Here is a 14,304-nt window from a genome sequence, read left to right on the forward strand (position 1 = left end):
TTTTTATATCAATGTTAAATATTGTTGGGTTTAGAAATCTATTTTTGTGGTTGAAATTATTTATAACTTTAGCTGCGATATTTACAAAACGGGTTGTAAGTCTATAGGAAAGTATACAAGTCACGTTAGATCATTTATCTTATTTGACCACTTTTTCAAAACTCTTGGACATGTCTGGCAGTTTAACACAGCTAATCATGTCCATGCGCTTTACTTGCCGTTAAAACGGCGCTTTTTGCGAAAGGCGCTTCTCGCGTGCTTAAGGCAGATGCTTTCGATTTGTTTGGTCTGTTCCAACAGATTTTTGGTCCTAACAGTAACGTTACAACATGTTAACACCAACTTTGAAATGCATTATTTGCTGTTCCTTTTTTGAAAACATTAAAACTGGCACTTTTTACCACAATTAATATTTACAGTTTTATTTCAGGCATGACAAGTCAATTTTTCAACATCGGTCAACTTATACCGTCGTTCCTACGTCGTTGAAGTGGACCACCAACTTTACTTCTATTTTTCCGTTAGTATAACCCGAGTCTGTTGTGCGTCAACCAGGATTGCGGAATTGCTTAGGCCCTAACTTAGGTTAACTTGCGGCGCATAGGGTGAGTGACCTTCTTCTTGTCTATGGAAGACAAGGGGAGGCCCAAGTCTACAGGAGTGTCACTATTGCAGCTAGTTGGCGCTAGGGCTAGAAATACTGTGACACTCAATAAATAGGGTTTAGGATAGGTAACATAGGTGGGGTACGTTTGGGATTTGCGCGCCACGTAGGGTCCTCAGCTTAGATCGATTTCTAGCTAGGTGTGGCGCGTTGTTAAATGGCTTTAGCTAAAATAAGGTGCGCATAGAAACACGGCCTGGGCATGCCCTCCACCGCATTGCATTGGCCGCGGTGCAGGCGGGACCTAGTAGGGACACCGTTACTTTCAATGAAGGCCCAGGCTCTTGGGCCAGAGGAGGCCGACATAGCATTTTGCCCGAAGAGTTCCGCGATCCACCCTGGTAGGGCGCAAACTGTTGTTAAATTTTCCAGCCCTGCCCTTGCGTAATTCAGTTGGGTCCTTACGGGGGGACTCGGAGGGCAAGGGACAATGACTCGTTGTTGTTGAGTTATAACTTACGTTGTAAACGTCACTGTCCCTTTTTTGAACAAAAACGGTTGCGCCTGTATTAACTGTAACATTAGGGATGTTGTGGATTTCGGGCTTGACCAGATTTTATGTCCATTGTTTGTACATCCGGGTCTTTTCTTACTTCCATATGAAGCAGCTGAGACTCTGGGTGTCAAACAGTGTGATGCTAAATATTAGTTGTTCCTATTTGGGAATCAAAATTTGTCATAATATATAGTGCTATCAAACTAAAACGCCTTTTTTAATTTTTGCTGGTCATGCCCTTTTTTATTCTTTCGTGGATTTAGGCTAACTTATATTATTTATCAATTCCGCACTCTTCTGGTTGACTCGGCCGCCTTTCATTAACGGGCATAGTTTCATCACATTGCTCAAATATGTATGGCAGTTGAAAAACACGGCAGACTCACTTTCTACTTTTCTTAGGCTAAGATGCGACGGTTGTATGCAGGTTAGCAACAGGCAGAAATTTATTTATATTGTCGAGAAAAGATGTGTTTGTTGTATATTTTCGTCGGCGGCGGCGGCAGGGACGATGGCGATTCTACTTTATATTTTACAGAAAATTTAGTGGTGAACCTCGAAGCAGACGAACACAAAACAACCTCTTTATTTACTTTGCAATATTTTCTTACATAAAGCCAATTCTATAAATTTATAAAATAAGCAAAACGCTAACTGAAATGCAATAGTAATTCAAATTGTTATAACCGATTTTACTATGTTTTGTTATTCTGTCGTTTTCCCTTTTTTACCAACAGAATCGTCTTAACACTCTTTTCTGTCCTTTCAATTCCATATTAGTTAGACCAGTTCTTGGGGGGTGTTGTGCCTTTTTACATCAGTCGGTCAGGATGTTTTTTGTATGTGTTTTGTTTTATCACTTGTCGCTCGCTTAACCACGTGGATCGCCATCGTTAGTTTTTCGGTGCGAAAATGTAACTTGAGATGAGTTAGTTGTATAGTTATGTCAGGCTGGCAGCGTTCTCCCACTGGAATTGTGTATTATATACATATTAGGCTATTTGTAGAGTAATTTGTGTTTTGTGTCATAGCGATTGAAAATGTTGATTTATTTTACTAATAATTTTGTGTTTTGCAGGTTTCCTTCATGTGGTTTCTTTTATAAAAAAGCATTATATTCAAATCTATGCAAATGGAAACTTTCGAAACCGTGCATGGAAAAAATGTTGAGCGTTGAAAAAATTTTGTACTTGACCCCATATTTCATGCCAGGTATTTTGGAAACAATATTTTAAAAATATTTTTTTATATAATATGACAATCCAAATTATGTTGTTATTTGTATTCTCTACAGGTTACAATGATTTTTGTTTTCGCAGGTTGTAGATGTAGTCTTTTATTTGTATTTAATTCAATTTTTACGTTTCCACAGGCTGTAGGTGTTTGTTTCCACAGGTTTTAGGTAAACATTTTTTTCAGGTGTTAAATTTGTTTTTTATATTCAACAGGTGTTAAGTTGGTGTGTTTTGACTTTTACAGGAGTTTAGGGTGTTTTTTTTAAATTTCCACAGGTTATAGGATAAATTTCATGCTTTCTGTAGGATTTTTGGGCCATTTTTTGTTTTCACAGACCTTCTTTTACAGACCATTTTTTTCAATTTCTTGTTATTTCTCTTCATTTTTTTACAGGTGTTTAGGGTATTTTAAATATGTCTGCAGGATGTACGAAATTTTTGTAAATTTAAGGATGTTTTTTATGTTTTTACAGGATTTTCTTAAACTTTGTATTTTCTTAGGTTGTTTGAATTAATATGTTGTTGTTTTTTTCAGATTAGTAGGGTTTTATTACGTTTTTTACAGATTGTAGCGTTTGGTAACATTTTTAAGGTTTTTAAGTTTCCACATGTGGTAGCCCTAATATCTCTTTATTTTTATGTATTGTATGTTTTCATATACAGTAGTATAGTGAAGTTGTTGTTTTTTGCTGATGTCCAGTTTTGTGAGTTCATTAAGTTCTGCATCTATGGGGATGTTAACATTAAAACACTGGTGTTCATATTCGTTCTTTTTCGTAAAACTGGCGCTAAAATTATGGACGAAACACATAATACCTCAAAACCGTAGGTCTGTTCTCATGTCATAACCGAAAACCAGTTTAGTAACGCGATTAGTGTGGTAAATCCGCTAAAACTGTTAACCGTCTAAAGCTCGTTAGCAAACCGCAAATCCACAACAATATTTTTTTCCTTTGAGTTTTAAGTTGTGTTCGCTTGTTTTGTTTACCTTGTTGATATAATTCGTTTCAGATGTTTCATGGATTCGTCGTGATCTCGTTTTGTGCCACCATTAGCAACTATCTACAATCGGATGAAGGCCCGGCAAGCATCAGGTAGCTAACATATTTTTTCGCAAATCCACGATTTTCTTTTAAAATTACATTATTGCACTTTTCGTGTTCCCACACTGCTTAAATATGTACATTTCAAACCCAAAAGTTCAATTTAGTTTACCCTTAGATAGATACCCACTTTGTGGTTAGAATATAAAAAGCTACTGTTTGCACACGCAAATAAGCTTACAACAATCTTTTCTTATTGCAATAAGTTTATTTTTCTGTTTCCGTTGAATTCGTTTCAGATGTTACATGGAGTTACCGTGATGTAGTCTCGTGCAAACCGTCCACAATCAGCAGCTAACCTGGTGTGGATCCTGCAAGTTTCAGGTAGCTTACATTATAAAACACACAAATATATTCTTTTAAAAATTCCGCCATTACATTTTTCATGTTCTCACACTGCTTAAATCTGTAAATTTCAAACCCCAAAATCCAACACCGCTTTAACGCCTAATCGCATGTTCAATTATTTTTGAAGTGCCGTGAAACCAACAATGACGGATTGCTCCGTGTCCCGTGACTGTATACTACCAGCTGCCGCCCACGGTTATCGAAAGCCAAAAAACATAAAATCAACACATCCCTAAAGGTGAGAAAAACAATTTTAACTGTAAAACAGTAAACAACTAGATCTAGAAAACTAAATTTGCTTGTGGCCTTGTTTGAAAACAATTTATTAAATGTTTACGTATGCTTTACCTTATTTTTTCCAAGTTGGTTTAGTTTCCTTGAAAAAAAAACATGTCATAGTTGAACGGATTTTTTTCATCACCGGAACTTAATGCGTTTCGTGTATTTTAAACAGCAATATTTTGAATCCCTTTCTTACCACAATTCTTATTTATTTTCCTAAAAAATATTGCCTAATTAATAAACATTAAAGCTAAATACTTCTGCGATTCATGGACATTAAATGACGACTGCAATAAGTACTTGAACAAAACTTAAAATCTGATTGTAAATTAAATCATATTCCCCAAAAAATAAGTTATATAGGGTTGATAAAGGTGTTGGTATGAAAAGATTATCAACTGAAAACACAATGTTTACTTCCTGCGTTTAGAAAGTCGACTACATCTACCTGCAGCTTGTCTTTAAAAAAAATGATCTAAAGTTTATAACATCGTTTTATATGTTTGTTTTGAAGGTGGAAATCATTCACCAAAATTCGACCTCACTTCGAAACAATTCAGACTTCGATCACCTAAAAGCTACAGTCACAAAGCAGCATGAAACTATCTAGCCTAGTGTTATGGATTGAAACAACACGAATTTTTATATTCCTACGGTTCAACAAACAGTATGACCAAGCAAACGACTAGAGCAGCGGTTCTTAACCTTTTTTTGTCCACGCCCCCCTAAGGTGTTTGTCGGGCACTTTACGCCCCCCTGAAACAGGCAAAAAACGACAAATTTTTCGAACACTTGCAGCAATGGAACTACCAGAAGTTTCCCTTGCCTATGTTGTAAATCAGGTATCATTTAATTACAGGCCTGGGGCGTTAAAGATTGTGCAAACATGCAGAATACATTTTAGTAACAATTTTGCCTGGTCTAACAGGATTACAAGGCATAAGTATCATCCAAAAGCAATTTGTTACGTCACAGACAAAGCAAATAATAGTAATTGTGTGCGAACAATTGCCTTTTTAGTTCTTTGTGGTAGATAAATGTACATTAGTTGGTATGTGACACTTCTATATTTTTCATAATTTTACAATTAAACAGCGGCACAATCTGAATACAAATTAGATCGTGGGAAGACATGAACCCTTTGCGGTCTCGTCAAAGTTGCCTCGTGAGTTCCAGTTTGGGAAAGTCTGCGTCAGGGCTTTGTAACCCATGCGGCTTTTGAGCGTGATTAATAAAATTATCCGGTCCGCAGTTAAAAAACTTGGTGACCCCTGTTTTAAACTGACAAACTAAAAATTTTGTCACGTATGTCAATATTCAAAATTTGTCTTACGCCATTAGGTAATGCATTATAATATTCGTTTATTTTAAAAACGTATGTGCTCGTTTAGGGGGAGGTGAGTGTACAGTTAAATAATGTTTTTATTTAACTTTTGGCTCACGCCCCCCTTGGAAATGTCTGGCGCCCCCTAGGGGGGCGTGCCCCCCTGGTTAAGAACCACTGGACTAGAGAAAAGAGCATCAGGATAGCTGTACTGAAATACTTTTTCCATGCGAGACGCAAAATGCGTTTGGAGTGTAGCGTTATTCGGAGCAGAAATTGACAGTATAGCGGACTGAAAATTATCATTATTCGGTTTTATTGTGGGTAGTTATAACAGCGTAGTTATGTGAACATGACTCGATGCTATTATATAACCGCCTAGTTTTTGTAAACATGCGTGTAAAATTTTACTACCCAAATCATCCGTTACTTTATGTTGCACTAGACTTCAAGCAGTTTACAGCTACGACCAAACAACCGCATGTTTTTTTTATATTGAATTATTTTTTGCCGATGTGTACCACAGTTTCATTCGTTGATTTAACACAACCCACAGCGGAGCGTTTTGCAAATTAATGACAAGAGCGTATTCACTTGTTAGATAAGTGTTTGTAGGCAAATATGATAGAAGGCTCTTTTTGAAAACAATTCTATATATGTTTGGTGGGAATGTGTTTGACATACAATTGGTACATGTTGCTTTTGTGTGTTTATCATATGTTTGATTTGTTTTTATCATATGCTTGAATTGCAGCACCCTTAATAAAAACTAAGAACAAAGTGCTATACTCGACAATTTTTTTATCGTCGAAGAAAAACTAAGTACGTCTTTTCATAAATAATCATTCCAAACGACTGCAGTTTTTTCATTTTATAACACAGCGCAATGTCGAAAAATCGAACTAAACAACTTCAAATAACTTACAAGACTCAAAACGCTGCAGTGTTCCGTCGAATAAATGTAGGAAAACAATGAACGTCATTATATACCGTGGAAATATAGGAGTAGCAACAAAAGAGCAGAATAAGAGTTGTCGCAATTAGATAAGAGTTTAGCCTGATGTTTGCCGGATATTGATTGTCGGGCAACGGTTACCTAGGCTCCGCCAGGCAATTCTAGTAACGTAAAAACTCAAATCAGACGAAGTTTGCTGAATATACCGTTAGCTGCCGCAAAGAACAAAAGCTGGTTGTGTGAAAATGCTGGCGGCTATTAGGGTTGGGGATGTCGGTTTATGATAAGAATAATAACCAGAAAACTTAATAAATTCATAAACTTAGTTCCTGACGATCAATTCGGTTTCTTAGTCAATCCCAGTATCACTGCTGAGTGAAATAACTGTGCTCTTTACGACATTTATTGGTAATTGGCAAATTATGTCTGTTGAGAATTCTCATATCAGTAGCTCAACTGTTTCTGCCATCATTTCACACGAATGTAACGAGCACGTGACTGCTAACCATTAAACCATGTCATACCATGCAACTTCGCAATTGCAATGCTGTGTGGGTTCACCACAAACAATCAAAAATGAAATCCGGTTTGGCAATGCATCAACTTGCCGATTTATTGCGCTCGTCATGCCCGTGAATAGGCGCAAGAGTAGCAGAAGGTGCGACGTAGCAGGTCAAATCGAGCGACCAAGTTCCGTCCAGCAGTCTTGTGATGGGCGAGCTGCTTTTCGATTTTGGGTTTCCACATCGAGCAAGCACCAGACTCATCCTTTACCACACCTCTATGTCGCTCACGTGACTGCCAACTATTTTACCGTGACAAACGTTGTGACCACGTGATTGCATTGCAATGTACCCGCACACACGAAACCCACAAACGGAAGTTGGGTGCATCTATTGAAATAGCCCAAATTTTAGGGCTTAGGTGAAGCTCGTTCTGGTTGTTTCGGCAACTGGGAGGTCGGCTCGTCCCCAGCTCCGTCACAGCTCGGGAATCGGCTTCACCGCTGGTTTCCCGAGCAATGGTGGCGTTCTGTTTGGGCGGTAGCAACGGGGACAAGTCCCCAGCTCCGTCACAGGTGACGTCAGAGCTCGGGAATCGGCTTCACCGCCGGTTTACCGAGCAATAGCGGCATTCTGTTTGGGCGGCAGCAACGGGACAAGTCGAGTCGGCCTCTCGGCTTGCTCGAGAGAATCGGTGCTGGGCCTTGTGCTCGGCACCGATCCTCTCTTGTCGTAAGTCGAGGTGTTGGCGTTGCCCGTGATATACGAGCACTTTTTTTGCCCACTTGCTCTGCTGCTCTCGACGACGATCTGTGAAAAATAGTTGAAAGAATTTTTTTCGCAGCCAGCAGCGACGATAATAAATCAAAGAGAAAAGTGAAAAAGAGCTCAAGGCTCTTTTTTCCAAACCGAGCCCGCCCAAGGACACCCAATGCGGGATCAAAAGCATCCCGCAAGGCGGCGGCTTCTCAAGCAAGAGAGGGGAGCAACGCTGGAGCAAAAAGCATTGCGCCCTCTCTCGTCCAAGAGGAGCGGAGCCGGTCCTTAGCTTATCAGGAGGCGGTGGTACTTGCGCATCGAAAGCTCTACGTCACCGCTAAGCAAAGTGCAAAGCACCTGATCAGCAGTGACGCGTCGAGCCCGCCTGAAGCAGCAAGACTTCACCTCCAAAAGCTAACAGAAAAGGATAAATTGCCCCTTTTTAATCCATTTACCCAACTTCTGTTTGTGGTTTTTCAGAACCTACTGCAATTGGTCGTACATAAAACGTTTTATTCCGTCAGAAAATAAACGGAAACGAGACATGCTGCGACGTGGCATTTAGTGGTAGTGTAACGACGACGAGATGTCGCAATTGCGCAGGGGAGTGCTCTTGTACGCCCAACGCAAAACCGTCGCCACAACTAGACATGGTCCCCTTCACGACCGTTTAGCGGGCATTGGTCCTTTCGTTTGCGGCATCATCGGTCAAGACGACTTAGCACCGAAGCACAAGTCGCGACCAAGGACGTCCAACAAACGGGAGTTTCCTCGACGTCCGGCCTTGGTTTGGGCGCTGAACATCGGTGAAAACATCGGCTTGACGTCGAAGACCGGCTGCTAGCGCGACACTTTGTGTTTGTGGGCTCACCACAAACACTCAAAGATGCGATTTGGCCTGGCAAAGGTATCGACTTCCAGCAACCTCGCGCTCACCTTTCCCTAGGAGAGGAGTGGGAGGAGCAAGAGGAACGGCGTAACGGGTCGAATCGAGCGACTTTGTTCCGTCCGGCAGTCTTGTGATGCACGAACTGCTTATCGATTGTGGGTGTCCGCTTGGCAGCGTCCCACATCGAGGCAAGCACCAGTTCCATCCTTTGCCACACCTCTATATCGCTCACGTGACTGCCAACTATTCAACCATGGCAAACATTGTGACCACGTGATTGCATTGCAATGTACCCGCACACACGAAACCCACAAACGGAAGTTGGGTGCATCTATTGAAATAGCCCAAATTTTAGGGCTTGAGTGAAGCTCGTTCTGGGTGTTTCGACACACGGAACGTCGGCTCGTCCCCAGCTCCGTCACAGATGACGTCAGAGCTCGGGAATCGGCTTCACCGCCGGTTTCCCGAGCAATGGCTGCAATCTGTTTGGGCGGTAGCAACGGGGACAAGTCCCCAGCTCCGTCACAGGTGACGTCAGAGCTCGGGAATCGGCTTCACCGCCGGTTTACCGAGCAATAGCGGCATTCTTATTGGGCGGTAGCAACGGGACAAGTCGAGTCGGCTTCTGTTTGCAGCGTCGGCCTCTCGGCTTGCTCGAGAGAATCGGTGCTGGGCCTTGTGCTCGGCACCGATCCTCTCTTGTCGTAAGTCCAGGTGTTGGCGTTGCCCGTGCCCAGTTGGGCGTGGAGAGAAGGAGGATTACATATACGAGCACTTTTTTGCCCTGCTGCTCTCGACGACGATCTGTGAAAAATAGTTGAAAGATTTTTTTTCGCAGCCAGCAGCGACGATAATAAATCAAAGAGAAAAGTGAAAAAGAGCTCAAGGCTCTTTTTTCCAAACCGAGCCCGCCCAAGGACATCCAATGCGGGATCAAAAGCATCCCGCAAGGCGGCGGCTTCTCAAACAAGAGAGGGGAGCAACGCTGGAGCAAAAAGCCCCAGCATTGCGCCCTCTCTCGTCCAAGAGGAGCGGAGCCGGTCCTTAGCTTATCAGGAGGCGGTGGTACTTGCGCATCGAAAGCTCTACGTCACCGCTAAGCAAAGTGCAAAGCACCTGATCAGCAGTGACGCGTCGAGCCCGCCTGACGCAGCAAGACTTCACCTCCAAAAGCTAACAGAAAAGGATAAATTGCCCCTTTTTAATCCATTTACCCAACTTCTGTTTGTGGTTTTTCAGAACCTACTGCAATTGGTCGTACATAAAACGTTTTATTCCGTCAGAAAATAAACGGAAACGAGACATGCTGCGACGTGGCATTTAGTGGTAGTGTAACGACGACGAGATGTCGCAATTGCGCAGGGGAGTGCTCTTGTACGCCCAACGCAAAACCGTCGCCACAACTAGACATGGTCCCCTTCACGACCGTTTAGCGGGCATTGGTCCTTTCGTTTGCGGCGTCATCGGTCAAGACGACTTAGTACCGAAGCACAAGTCGCGACCAAGGACGCCCAACAAACGGGAGTTTCCTCGACGTCCGGCCTTGGTTTGAGCGCTGAACATCGGTGAAAACATCGGCTTGACGTCGAAGACCGGCTGCTAGCGCGACACTTTGTGTTTGTGGGCTCACCACAAACACTCAAAGATGCGATTTGGCCTGGCAAAGGTATCGACTTCCAGCAACCTCGCGCTCACCTTTCCCTAGGAGAGGAGTGGGAGGAGCAAGAGGAACGGCGTAACGGGTCGAATCGAGCGACTTTGTTCCGTCCGGCAGTCTTGTGATGCACGAACTGCTTATCGATTGTGGGTGTCCGCTTGGCAGCGTCCCACATCGAGGCAAGCACCAGTTCCATCCTTTGCCACACCTCTATATCGCTCACGTGACTGCCAACTATTCAACCATGGCAAACATTGTGACCACGTGATTGCATTGCAATGTACCCGCACACACGAAACCCACAAACGGAAGTTGGGTGCATCTATTGAAATAGCCCAAATTTTAGGGCTTGAGTGAAGCTCGTTCTGGGTGTTTCGACACACGGAACGTCGGCTCGTCCCCAGCTCCGTCACAGATGACGTCAGAGCTCGGGAATCGGCTTCACCGCCAGTTTCCCGAGCAATGGCTGCAATCTGTTTGGGCGGTAGCAACGGGGACAAGTCCCCAGCTCCGTCACAGGTGACGTCAGAGCTCGGGAATCGGCTTCACCGCCGGTTTACCGAGCAATAGCGGCATTCTGTTTGGGCGGTAGCAACGGGACAAGTCGAGTCGGCTTCTGTTTGCAGCGTCGGCCTCTCGGCTTGCTCGAGAGAATCGGTGCTGGGCCTTGTGCTCGGCACCGATCCTCTCTTGTCGTAAGTCCAGGTGTTGGCGTTGCCCGTGCCCAGTTGGGCGTGGAGAGAAGGAGGATTACATATACGAGCACTTTTTTGCCCTGCTGCTCTCGACGACGATCTGTGAAAAATAGTTGAAAGATTTTTTTTCGCAGCCAGCAGCGACGATAATAAATCAAAGAGAAAAGTGAAAAAGAGCTCAAGGCTCTTTTTTCCAAACCGAGCCCGCCCAAGGACATCCAATGCGGGATCAAAAGCATCCCGCAAGGCGGCGGCTTCTCAAACAAGAGAGGGGAGCAACGCTGGAGCAAAAAGCCCCAGCATTGCGCCCTCTCTCGTCCAAGAGGAGCGGAGCCGGTCCTTAGCTTATCAGGAGGCGGTGGTACTTGCGCATCGAAAGCTCTACGTCACCGCTAAGCAAAGTGCAAAGCACCTGATCAGCAGTGACGCGTCGAGCCCGCCTGAAGCAGCAAGACTTCACCTCCAAAAGCTAACAGAAAAGGATAAATTGCCCCTTTTTAATCCATTTACCCAACTTCTGTTTGTGGTTTTTCAGAACCTACTGCAATTGGTCGTACATAAAACGTTTTATTCCGTCAGAAAATAAACGGAAACGAGACATGCTGCGACGTGGCATTTAGTGGTAGTGTAACGACGACGAGATGTCGCAATTGCGCAGGGGAGTGCTCTTGTACGCCCAACGCAAAACCGTCGCCACAACTAGACATGGTCCCCTTCACGACCGTTTAGCGGGCATTGGTCCTTTCGTTTGCGGCATCATCGGTCAAGACGACTTAGCACCGAAGCACTAGTCGCGACCAAGGACGTCCAACAAACGGGAGTTTCCTCGACGTCCGGCCTTGGTTTGAGCGCTGAACATCGGTGAAAACATCGGCTTGACGTCGAAGACCAGCTGCTAGCGCGACACTTTGTGTTTGTGGGCTCACCACAAACACTCAAAGATGCGATTTGGCCTGGCAAAGGTATCGACTTCCAGCAACCTCGCGCTCACCTTTCCCTAGGAGAGGAGTGGGAGGAGCAAGAGGAACGGCGTAACGGGTCGAATCGAGCGACTTTGTTCCGTCCGGCAGTCTTGTGATGCACGAACTGCTTATCGATTGTGGGTGTCCGCTTGGCAGCGTCCCACATCGAGGCAAGCACCAGTTCCATCCTTTGCCACTCCTCCATATCGCTCACGTGACTGCCAACTATTCAACCATGGCAAACATTGTGACCACGTGATGGCATTGCAATGTACCCGCACACACGAAACCCACAAACGGAAGTTGGGTGCATCTATTGAAATAGCCCAAATTTTAGGGCTTGAGTGAAGCTCGTTCTGGGTGTTTCGACACACGGAACGTCGGCTCGTCCCCAGCTCCGTCACAGATGACGTCAAAGCTCGGGAATCGGCTTCACCGCCGGTTTCCCGAGCAATGGCTGCAATCTGTTTGGGCGGTAGCAACGGGGACAAGTCCCCAGCTCCGTCACAGGTGACGTCAGAGCTCGGGAATCGGCTTCACCGCCGGTTTACCGAGCAATAGCGGTATTCTGTTTGGGCGGTAGCAACGGGACAAGTCGAGTCGGCTTCTGTTTGCAGCGTCGGCCTCTCGGCTTGCTCGAGAGAATCGGTGCTGGGCCTTGTGCTCGGCACCGATCCTCTCTTGTCGTGAGTCGAGGTGTTGGCGTTGCCCGTGCCCAGTTGGGCGTGGAGAGAAGGAGGATTACATATACGAGAACTTTTTTGCCCACTTGCTGTTGCTCTGCTGCTCTCGACGACGATCTGTGAAAAATAGTTGAAAGATTTTTTTCGCAGCCAGCAGCGACGATAATAAATCAAAGAGAAAAGTGAAAAAGAGCTCAAGGCTCTTTTTTCCAAACCGAGCCCGCCCAAGGCCACCCAATGCGGGATCAAAAGCATCCCGCAAGGCGGCGGCTTCTCAAACAAGAGAGGGGAGCAACGCTGGAGCAAAAAGCCCCAGCATTGCGCCCTCTCTCGTCCAAGAGGAGCGGAGCCGGTCCTTAGCTTATCAGGAGGCGGTGGTACTTGCGCATCGAAAGCTCTACGTCACCGCTAAGCAAAGTGCAAAGCACCTGATCAGCAGTGACGCGTCGAGCCCGCCTGAAGCAGCAAGACTTCACCTCCAAAAGCTAACAGAAAAGGATAAATTGCCCCTTTTTAATCCATTTTCCCAACTTCTGTTTGTGGTTTTTCAGAACCTACTGCAATTGGTCGTACATAAAACGTTTTATTCCGTCAGAAAATAAACGGAAACGAGACATGCTGCGACGTGGCATTTAGTGGTAGTGTAACGACGACGAGATGTCGCAATTGCGCAGGGGAGTGCTCTTGTACGCCCAACGCAAAACCGTCGCCACAACTAGACATGGTCCCCTTCACGACCGTTTAGCGGGCATTGGTCCTTTCGTTTGCGGCGTCATCGGTCAAGACGACTTAGTACCGAAGCACAAGTCGCGACCAAGGACGCCCAACAAACGGGAGTTTCCTCGACGTCCGGCCTTGGTTTGAGCGCTGAACATCGGTGAAAACATCGGCTTGACGTCGAAGGCCAGCTGCTAGCGCGACACTTTGTGTTTGTGGGCTCACCACAAACACTCAAAGATGCGATTTGGCCTGGCAAAGGTATCGACTTCCAGCAACCTCGCGCTCACCTTTCCCTAGGAGAGGAGTGGGAGGAGCAAGAGGAACGGCGTAACGGGTCGAATCGAGCGACTTTGTTCCGTCCGGCAGTCTTGTGATGCGCGAACTGCTTATCGATTGTGGGTGTCCGCTTGGCAGCGTCCCACATCGAGGCAAGCACCAGTTCCATCCTTTGCCACACCTCTATATCGCTCACGTGACTGCCAACTATTCATCCATGGCAAACATTGTGACCACGTGATTGCATTGCAATGTACCCGCACACACGAAACCCACAAACGGAAGTTGGGTGCATCTATTGAAATAGCCCAAATTTTAGGGCTTGAGTGAAGCTCGTTCTGGGTGTTTCGACACTCGGAACGTCGGCTCGTCCCCAGCTCCGTCACAGGTGACGTCAGAGCTCAGGAATCGGCTTCATCGCCGGTTTCCCGGGCAATGGCGGCATTCTGTTTCGGTAGCCAAGGGGACGAGTCGAGTTGGCTTCTGTTTGCAGCGTCGGCCTCTCGGCTTGCTCGAGAGAAAAAGGATTACATATACGTGCGCTTGCCACTTGCTGCTGCTGCACTGCATCGACGACACGATCTGCAGAAAAAATTTTCGTAGCTAGCAGCGAATGATAAATGAAAGAGAAAAGTGAAAAAGAGCCCCAAAGCTCTTTTTTCCAAACCGAGCCCGCTCAAAGCCAGCCAATGCGGGAGCGAAAGCATCCCGCACACCGGCAGCTTCTCAAACAAAAGAGGGGCAGCAACTCCT

General features: G+C 45.2%; 1 long non-coding RNA gene across 1 annotated transcript; it reads left to right on the forward strand.

The window, feature by feature from the left end:
• Positions 1-2,926: 2,926 nt before the first annotated feature.
• On the forward strand, positions 2,927-6,231 carry LOC145217962 (uncharacterized). Its single transcript, XR_013857531.1, has 4 exons — positions 2,927-3,489; positions 3,738-3,822; positions 3,974-4,084; positions 4,643-6,231. It is a non-coding gene; the product is annotated as an uncharacterized LOC145217962 (long non-coding RNA).
• Positions 6,232-14,304: the final 8,073 nt, after the last annotated feature.

Source organism: Phallusia mammillata, chromosome 3 (genome assembly GCF_965637545.1).
Source record: "Phallusia mammillata chromosome 3, kaPhaMamm4.hap1.1, whole genome shotgun sequence".
In the NCBI taxonomy this organism is placed as follows: Eukaryota; Metazoa; Chordata; class Ascidiacea; order Phlebobranchia; family Ascidiidae; genus Phallusia; species Phallusia mammillata.